General features: G+C 41.4%; 1 pseudogene across 1 annotated transcript; it reads right to left on the minus strand.

Annotated features, from left to right (window-relative positions):
• Window positions 1–262: 262 nt before the first annotated feature.
• On the minus strand, window positions 263–3897 carry LOC104511595 (annotated as a pseudogene). Its single transcript, XR_727914.1, has 9 exons — window positions 3727–3897; window positions 3366–3467; window positions 2848–3167; window positions 2567–2768; window positions 2314–2441; window positions 885–1053; window positions 690–793; window positions 519–614; window positions 263–395 (listed from the first exon to the last, which is right to left on the minus strand). The product of XR_727914.1 is annotated as a myosin-8-like (transcript).
• Between the last annotated feature and the right edge of the window lie 4994 nt (window positions 3898–8891).

Below are 8891 nucleotides of genomic sequence, written 5' to 3' on the forward strand. Positions count from 1 at the left end.
ACTACAGGTCCTTGTAAAAACTCTCCCTCCAGCTTTCTTGTAGCCCTTCCATGTATTGGAAGGTGCTATAAGGTCTCCCCAGAGCCTTCTCTGAACAGTCTGAGCAACCCCAACACCCTCCGCCTTTCTTCAAAGTTCCTTTCCTCCACAACTGTCCTCTCTGAATGATGGCTATACCCACCATCAAGGCATAAATCTACTGCTTGACTTTCTTGAGCAATGAGTACAAACTGCACACCTGCCTCCTGCAATAAAGGCTTACCTTAGTAGAAGGGACTTCTCAGGTTTTAGCTCTGAGCTTGTTTACTTGACACACAGCAATATCTGCCCTTTCCTCAGTCTCTTCTAGCTTATACTTTTCTGAATTTGGAGAGACTAGTATTGGCTTGTTCATACTGAAATGGCAAAACAAAAGAAACTGAAACTATCTGGTGACAAGCTGGGGCATAAGAGCCAACTTTCAAACTGACAGCCCTAGAAAAGAGTAAACAAGTATTTTCTTCAGTTTAGTGACTCACAGCCTCCTCATCTTGTCTTTTGTAGGATTTGATTTTCTTCTGCAGCTTATCTACCAGACCTTGTAACCTCCTCATGTTCTTCCTGTGTTCTTCATTCTGTGGAAACAAATGTGAAATTATACATCCTTGGGAGACAAAACATCATAAGAATTGCTCTCTATTAATACCCACCTGGAAAGTAAACTCTTTGACACACCTTTCATCTTTGTGGATTTTTTCATAGCCTCTGCAGATTGTTTATATTATACTTCCAGCTCAGCTTCCAACTCTTGGATCTGGTGAATCAACCAACAATTGGCTTAAGCCCTCACACAGAACACAAGAAGAAAGGCATCTATGATACCCATGTTCATTGCTGGTACCCACTCTAGCCTCCATCTTCAAGAGTTGCTTCTTGCCTCCCTTCAGCGCCAACTGCTCAGCCTCATCCAGATGGTGCTGGAGGTCCTTCACCATCTGGTCCAGGTTCTTTTTCATCCTCTCTAGGTGACCACTGGTGCTGCTTTTTCTTCAGCTCTTCTGCCATCATGGCCACCTTGGAAAGGAGATAACACAAGAAACTGGAAGAATGTGAAAGAACAGTGAATGCTGTGCACCATCTCAGGCTTTATTCCTGGTTCCAGCTGACCATCTCTTCCCCTGCATTACCTGCTTTTTTTTCTGTGACATGACAATGGCAGAAATATGATATGAAATAGTAGGAAAAAAGGATAGGAAAAAATCTGCCTTGCTGCACACATGGAGCTTGGAACAAACAGAAAGGGTAAATCCCACTGTATGGAGCCACAGCAAAGCTTGGGAGCAGGGCTTGGCACAGCTGAAAGTCTTCTCTGAGTAACACATGGAGTGTGATGGAGTTTGTGTGCTGTGCCTTAGTGCATGCCCTGTTACTGCCACAATAGCTTTCATGGCTAGTGTTACAAGGCAGAAAATAGTTTTAAACAATCAATGGTATTTAAGACAAACATAAGATATATTTTGCTCTCAAACATTTGATTCCTGGGCAATTTATTCAAAATAAGCACTTTGGTGAAATATGAGTGACATTACTTACAAATAATGTAAAATTCAACAAATTGCTTTATCAGCAAAATACCTGAAAAATTCTACATCAAAAAATGTGAGAATAAAATTATGACATTATAAATTATTTGTATATATATGTGCATGTGTGTGTAATTCACTGTAATGCTCTATTTCGATTTCATTCAAACAGAATAAAAATTATCTAATATTTTTCTATGTTCATGAGCAAGTGAAGGAGTCCTATTTTAACTCTAAATAATGTTTTTAAGTGTTAAGATTTTGTTAGGTTCCTATGCACCAAAATTATTAGCTGGTGGGGTCCCATGATACACCAGTCCTCTTGCCTGGCTGAGCTTCATTGGCCTTGCACAGGAGGATATAACACCAATTTTGAATGGAAATTCACAACTCTCATTTGAAAAGTTCTTAAATAGGCTTTGAAAAGATAAGTATTTAAATACATGAGACACTTTACTGGTTTCAAGACTGCAAGATTTTTTGTTGTTTACATTTTCATGTAGCACTGGAAAAAGTTACTTGGTTTAGATTGACTAAATATAGGTTTAGTTCATTATGATGACAACAGCCCCAATAACTCATCTGTTGGCAGGACAAGCTCCCTGTCACTAGTCCTCTTCCAACACATAGCTCTTCAACCAGGCCCACAGACTGGTTCTTTGTGCAATTTGTGACATGACATTAGCTCCCAGCAGCAACGCTGTGGGGAAACCCTGAAAATTCAAAGAGAAAAACACAGTAAAATCCTCATATCTGTGATTGCCTCCTTTGTTCTTTACTCAGCATTTTTTGCTGCATTAGTAACATCATCTGTCTCAATTTGGATTTGTGCCCTGTCAGTTTCAAGCTGCTTCTTTGCATTAGAAAGGCTGGTGTTTTATGAAGGAGAAAAATAGAGGGTTTGAGCGTCTGTCTTACACATAGAGACCAGGAATTACTACTTATTATTACTCTGTTAATCTCTGGACCCAAAAATATGTCTGTATAAGGAAAACAAACTACCTGAGTATGGAGGAGGTGCACATGTCCGTTGGCATCCAGAAGTTCCTGCTCAGCCACCTTCCTCGACCGCTCCGTCTGCTCCAGGGCTGCCCGTAGCTCCTCAACTTCAGCCTGCAGCAGGTTTGCCCTGCGCTCCACCATGGCCACTTGCTCCTTCAGGTCCTCCTGCGTCCTGAGAGCATCGTCCAAGTGGAGCTGCATGTCCTAAATATTAAGAGCCAATTTTGTCCTAATGAATTTCTTGGATAATGTGCTTAAAAATAAATCAACCAGTTTGGCAAACCAACGGCTTGAGAACTCTCTGGATGCTGTGTAGGTGTTTCTGTGCCTCAACAGCCTGGCAGTTGGCATGGCTCAGCTGGATCACCATTTCATTCAGTTCTCCCTCCATCTTCTTCTTCTTCAGCCTAAGGATTCACTTCTGCGCCTGATCTCAGCATCCTAAACACCCTGAATTGTCTCCACAGCCCTTTGATGGTTCATTTTTAACTGACTAATCTCTTCATCTTTCTTTCTCAGCAATCTTTCTGTTGATTTCTGACTTAATCTGTGCAAGTTCTTGGTTGACACCAAGGATTTGACCTCTTCATGCTCAAGAGCTGCCTTTAAAAGAAAAGGGGAAAAATAAATACAAAAGTAATATTTCAGAGAACATAATCATTGTAATGTTACTCAGTGACTTCACACAAACTCCTAAAGTTTGTAGCAATCAACCTTGCACACAGCCACTACCTGGGAGAGAGAAGAGAAAGCTGTTCAGAGTGCTCTCTACCTTTTCCAGTAAAATTTAAACTAGCTCACCTATGCCTCTTCCAGAGCTAACTGCAGCTCAGATTTTTCCACTTCATCTTGTTTTTTGGTTTTCTCAAGGTCTGTGATCATTTTGCCATTTTCAGTAATTCAGTCAGATCAGCTGTTTCCTCTGTGAGATAAGAATGACATCAGTCTGTGGTAGCCAGAGAAGCTGAACTCTGTGTTCTGACTGTGTTCAAAGGAACACTGCTAGCCAGTTCCCTGAAGAGGACAAAGCCTCCTCTCTGAAGTCCAGGGTAGCCAGCTTATCCAGCTTGCTGCGCAAGCTCCTCACCTCCTTAAGGATCTCAAACTCCATCATTTCATGGTCACTGCAGCCAAGGCTGCCCTTGAGCTTCACATTACCCACCAGCCCCACCCTGTTGGTGAGAACAAGGTCCAGCATGGCACCCCTCTCCATCGGCTCCTCTATCCCTTGGAGAAGGAAGTTGTCATCGACGCATTCCAGGAACTTCCTGGCTTGCTTGTGCCTTGCTGTGTTGTCCCTCCGACAGGTATCAGGGTGATTGAAGTCCCCCATGAGGACCAGGGTTTGTGACCGTGAGGCTGTTGCTGTCTGTCTGTAGAGGGCCTCATCCACTTGCTCATCCTGGCCAGTTGGCTTGTAGCAAACTCCTACTACTGTGTCCCCTCTCCCTGCCCTCCCTTTAATTCTGACCCATAAGCTCTCGGTCAGCTCCTCATCCATCCCCAGGTGGAGTTCCACGCACTCCAGCTGGTCCCTGACATAGAGCACAACCCCCCCTCCACATCTCATCCGTGATCCTTCCATTCTGACACTCCCGTCGTAGGAGCCATCCCACCACTTGTATTTCTCCTGAAGTATGTAAACCAGAGCTTCTTGCATTTCTCCTGAAGTATGTAAACCAGAATGAGACATAGTATCTAGAAATGGCCTTCCTAATCCTACGTTAAGAGGTTATTCTACTCCCTGCTCTTTTCAGCATGTCTCTCTTTACCCATACATAAATCTGCCCACATCACTTCCTTGAGCAGTCTTTCTTCAGTTAGTGTCAAAATGCCACTTCTACACCTTTCAATTCCCCTGCTCTCGCAGATACCTTGTTCAGTGCTGTAATTGTGCTGTACTTTCATTGTTCTTAGAGATCTGACTCTACATTTGCCTTTGTTCAAATACTACAAGCAGATGACTCCAGCTGGGTTGCCCTAAATTTAGCAAACTTTTATATATGTCTTCTTTGCATGGCAGTCCCTGAGTTAAAATTCTTTGTCTGTTTGTTTATCTATAGATTAATGTAGCTAAGGTCCTATAGAAATGTTAGCATGTAGAAATGTTAACCCTGTACAAAATGAGAGTGCCATGTGGAACTAATTTAGATGCCTTGCTGAAATCTGTTTTGTTAATGTAGCTACATTTGCCAGTCAAACTTGTAATTTCATCAAAAAAGTAGTACCAGGTTTAGCACAATTTCCTTTCAGTAAAACCATTCCAGTTATAATTATTTAAACAACATTCTTCAAACTTCTACTAGACAGTGGTTAAATATTGGATGTGGTATAGACCACCCTCCCTATTTTTGCTGAAACATGCTTGTGTCAAATTTGAGAATTTAAGCAAAGAATACCCAAACATTCAGATGAACATGACAAGCGAAAATAGGTTTTGGTATACAGCATTCAGGAAGGCATTTGGATGGGCACTGCCCACACAGACCCTGCTATTGTATATGTCTTCATGTTTTCCATAGTTGTTAAATATTAGAATAGTCTTTTCCTAAGAACTATATCATTGTCTTGTTCAGCAAGGCTCTTCTCTCAAATGAACTGGGCTCAATGCAAACACAAGAATGTTATTACAGACCTTTGTTTAAAATCCCCATATAATATCTTGTTAGGAAATCCTTTCCTGCAGATTCAAATGCCTTTCAGAACACTGTTACATCTCCGCTGGTGGAGAACAAGCTTGTGATCCATCAGGCCTACATCAAAGCAACATGGGGATATAGTGATTTTTCTAGCATTTGTCAATTGGTATTTCTGCCATTCCTAATCTGTGTTTTATGAATTACCTGGGGTCTCTGTTTCATTGGGAATGATACAACATAAAAAATGATGATGAGTTGTTTGCAAGTTGGACATCAGCTTATTTAGGTTTTCTTGTAAAAAAGAGATAATTTGCAATCTCTATGTTATTTCAAGACATAATGCAAATATTCATAATATGATTTGACTCTGATGAAAAATAAAAATTCAGAGTTTTTCCTTACTCTACTAGTTAATATTCTACAATCCTGTATAGGCATCAGCAAAGTAAATAGCTACTGATAGTGGATATAATTGATAAACTTTCCTCCTTAAAATGAAAATATGTCCTTACCGGTTAGAAGCTAATTGCAAGAGCCATTGAACCAGGACAAGGATGGAAAGAAATTAACAATATTCAAGGATTACCAACAGTGTTTTTTCTTGATCACATGAACTGTTCATCAAATGAGGGGGTGGGTTGATTTGTTGGTTTTATTACCTAGATGTATTAGTTGTAGATGTGTATTAGTTGTTAGATGTATATTTAAAAGAGAATTGAGACAGAAAATCAATGTTTGTACATGACATCAGAAGTCATCTCGTCTGCAGGATAGCTTTTGTTAGTATCGCATTTCATGCGGTAATGACATAACCTGAGTATGGTCCATGTCACAGCCACTTGGATACTGCACTCCTCATCCTGCCAGGAATGGCTGAGCCTCTTCCTGGCTCCAGGATATAAATGTGTTACAGCAGCATCAAGAGTCTGCAACATGTAATTTGTGTTGCCCACACTGACTGCAAGGCACTGGTTGCCACACAACACCTTGTACTCAGACAGACACAGCCTGGAAGAAGCCAATTACAGCTAAATAAGGGAAGGATGCAATTAGCACCAAAGCTCAAAGCTAAGACTGCCTTTGGGCTGTCTTGAAACTGTGCAATCTGACCAAAGCAGATTCCCTTCTTCCCTTCTCCACCTTCATACTATTGGACCTTATCAGCAAAGCAGAATTACAATTAACATTTACCAGATTGCAAAGGTAACTTCACACAGTATTGTCTGACAACAGAGAAAGTGTGATGGTGGACTAGTGTACGGGACTGCCTCCTCAGCGTTTTCTGAAGCTGGCCCATGCTGAGAGCACACACCTACCCCAGTGAGTATAGAAACAGAGTGGAAGGAAGAACCCTTTTTCTTGGTTCCTTTCTTCTTAACACAACCACCTTTAGCTGGAAAATGAGATAACAGTCCAACTGACGTACTGCTGTAGATCCCTTTGACAGCATTATAATTGTGCATCAAATACATAGAGCACTAATGCTGACTCAGCACTAATTCAAGTCAGGTGATAGCCACAGTTGGAAACACTAGACAGGAGACATAATCCTCTGATCTTACCTTCATCTCTGGAAGCAAAGGTGGCACAAAAATTACATAAAATTTTCATAGATGATTTCTGATACAGCCCCACAACAGTTTCATTTAGGGGATAGAGTTTGTTCTTGAAAGAGGTGTCAGTTGCCTTGGGGAACATGCACTCCTCTTCCAGGATGGAGAAGATGTCCATTGGCTAAATAGAAAAAAAAAGTGGGTTTATGTAAGATAATTTCAAGTTTTAATAATATGTAGTGAAAGAAATGATAAAATGGAGCACTGGAGGTGTTTTATAGAGAAATAGCTTGGGAGGAGCAGGTAAGCAAGACTTTTTGTGAACAGATGGCAAGTTATTCAATAGCACCACATGTTCATAGATAGGGTTTTGAACTACTCAGACATTGGCTGGAAAACAAAGAAAACCAAGCAAAAACTGTGCAGTAAGTTTGTGGAATACAGTAGTGACTTTTGGTGACCCAGAAGGAGCAAAAAGCAAGCAGCTGTGAGGCTTTCTAACATTTGAATTTAACTGAGAGGCAAACCTGAGGAGGAACCAATATGCAACAACAGAAGACAACTGGGGTAAATATGACAATGAAATGACAATTTAAAATGATGTGGAAGAAAAAAAGACAGGAGAGAGAAATAAAAGCAATGTCTTTTTAGAAGGCAGAATACATTTTCAGTCAGTGGATAATTAATCACAAAGGTTATGTTTAAAGGAAGGGAGGAGGTGACTGTCATTAAATACAGATTCTGTGGGAAGGGATACAGCAGCTTCATATCTATGCTTCTGTTGTTTCTTTTCTCTTACAAAGTGAGTGATGGATCTACAAAGGCGGAAGCAGCTACAGAGACATTTGCCTTGTTCTTGAGAGCTGCACTGGGGTGAGGAGGAGGACAGGTCAGAAACGTCAAACAAATGGAAAAAAAAAGCATTTAAAGACAGCCAGAAGTCTGAGAGTGCTATGTAAAAATAAAATTTAAAAATCTTAAAGCAGCAATGTCTAAGACCCCAGTAAAGTGCTGTCTTGGCAGTTTAGTCTCCAGCAGTTGGTTGATGTGCATCACCATCCCCAAGAAGAGTTTTTCATGGACTGGCTTGGAAATGGCATTCACTGCCTGGTGCACCTGCAGAGAGTTGGTTCACCCAGCTATGTGCCATTTGCCAGAATAAAATACACGTCCACCATGAAGAGACACTGTCAGCCGACAAAGGGCACTAATAGGCCTTAATGGTCCTGACCATCCTCAGCTGTGATCTGCACCCACTCCTGTCCCTTAGGGAGAGGACAGTCCCTGCTGGTCCCTGACACTCACATGATCCCATTTGGCCCTTCATGACATACTCATTTACCACTTTCACCCAGGGATAGCACAAACCTTTCAGCAAGTCTGCTGAGTTCAGGCCCATCAGGTACGCTGCTTTGTCAGTTTCTGTAAAACAAACACACAAACAAACAAGAGCTGAAAGACTCTTCTTAGCTGTGGCAGACAAAATGCATTTGAACCAGCCAGAGCTCACTCTGAAACCAGGAAAACTGTTTGGCTTTATTGTACCCAAAAAGCTTGGCCAACGTTACTTTTCCAAACAGCCTTTTGATGCAGGTCCTCATGATTGAGTTGCTACAGCAGCCCCAAAAGGTGTGCAAAACCAGTGAGTGCGTTGGCAATGGGAAAACAGAGTGTGTTTCCACTTGAGCCACTTTTCCACAATGTTACCTAAGCACAAGTCTGGATGTGTTACCAGAAACAGGCAAACACTATAGTAACGTGTCCCAGGCACAACATACTTCAGCAGAGCCATCAGGAATAAGGTGTATGCACACAGTGACTTTATGAGAGGTGGTAAGTTGAAGGCTGAACTTCCTTTTCATGTTCATCAAGGAACAACTGCTTCTTTCCTGGAACACTCTATGCATTGTTAGTGAAAAATGGTATGAAACAGATGGAAACGTGTCTCCAAGAGATGAAGATACTATCTTTTCAAGCTCTGATTTACTTTACAGTAGAGCAGTAAGCCCACCTTATTTACTCACAGGTCTCTGTCACCAGAGGCTAGTTTTCCGGAAGTATCAAAATGAATACAAATGAATTTACCCTGGTAAGCAGACAGATCAGTGATGATTGGCGTTCCTCAGGGGTCGGTG

Source organism: Eurypyga helias, unplaced genomic scaffold (assembly GCF_000690775.1).
Source record: "Eurypyga helias isolate BGI_N326 unplaced genomic scaffold, ASM69077v1 scaffold1836, whole genome shotgun sequence".
NCBI lineage: Eukaryota > Metazoa > Chordata > Aves > Eurypygiformes > Eurypygidae > Eurypyga > Eurypyga helias.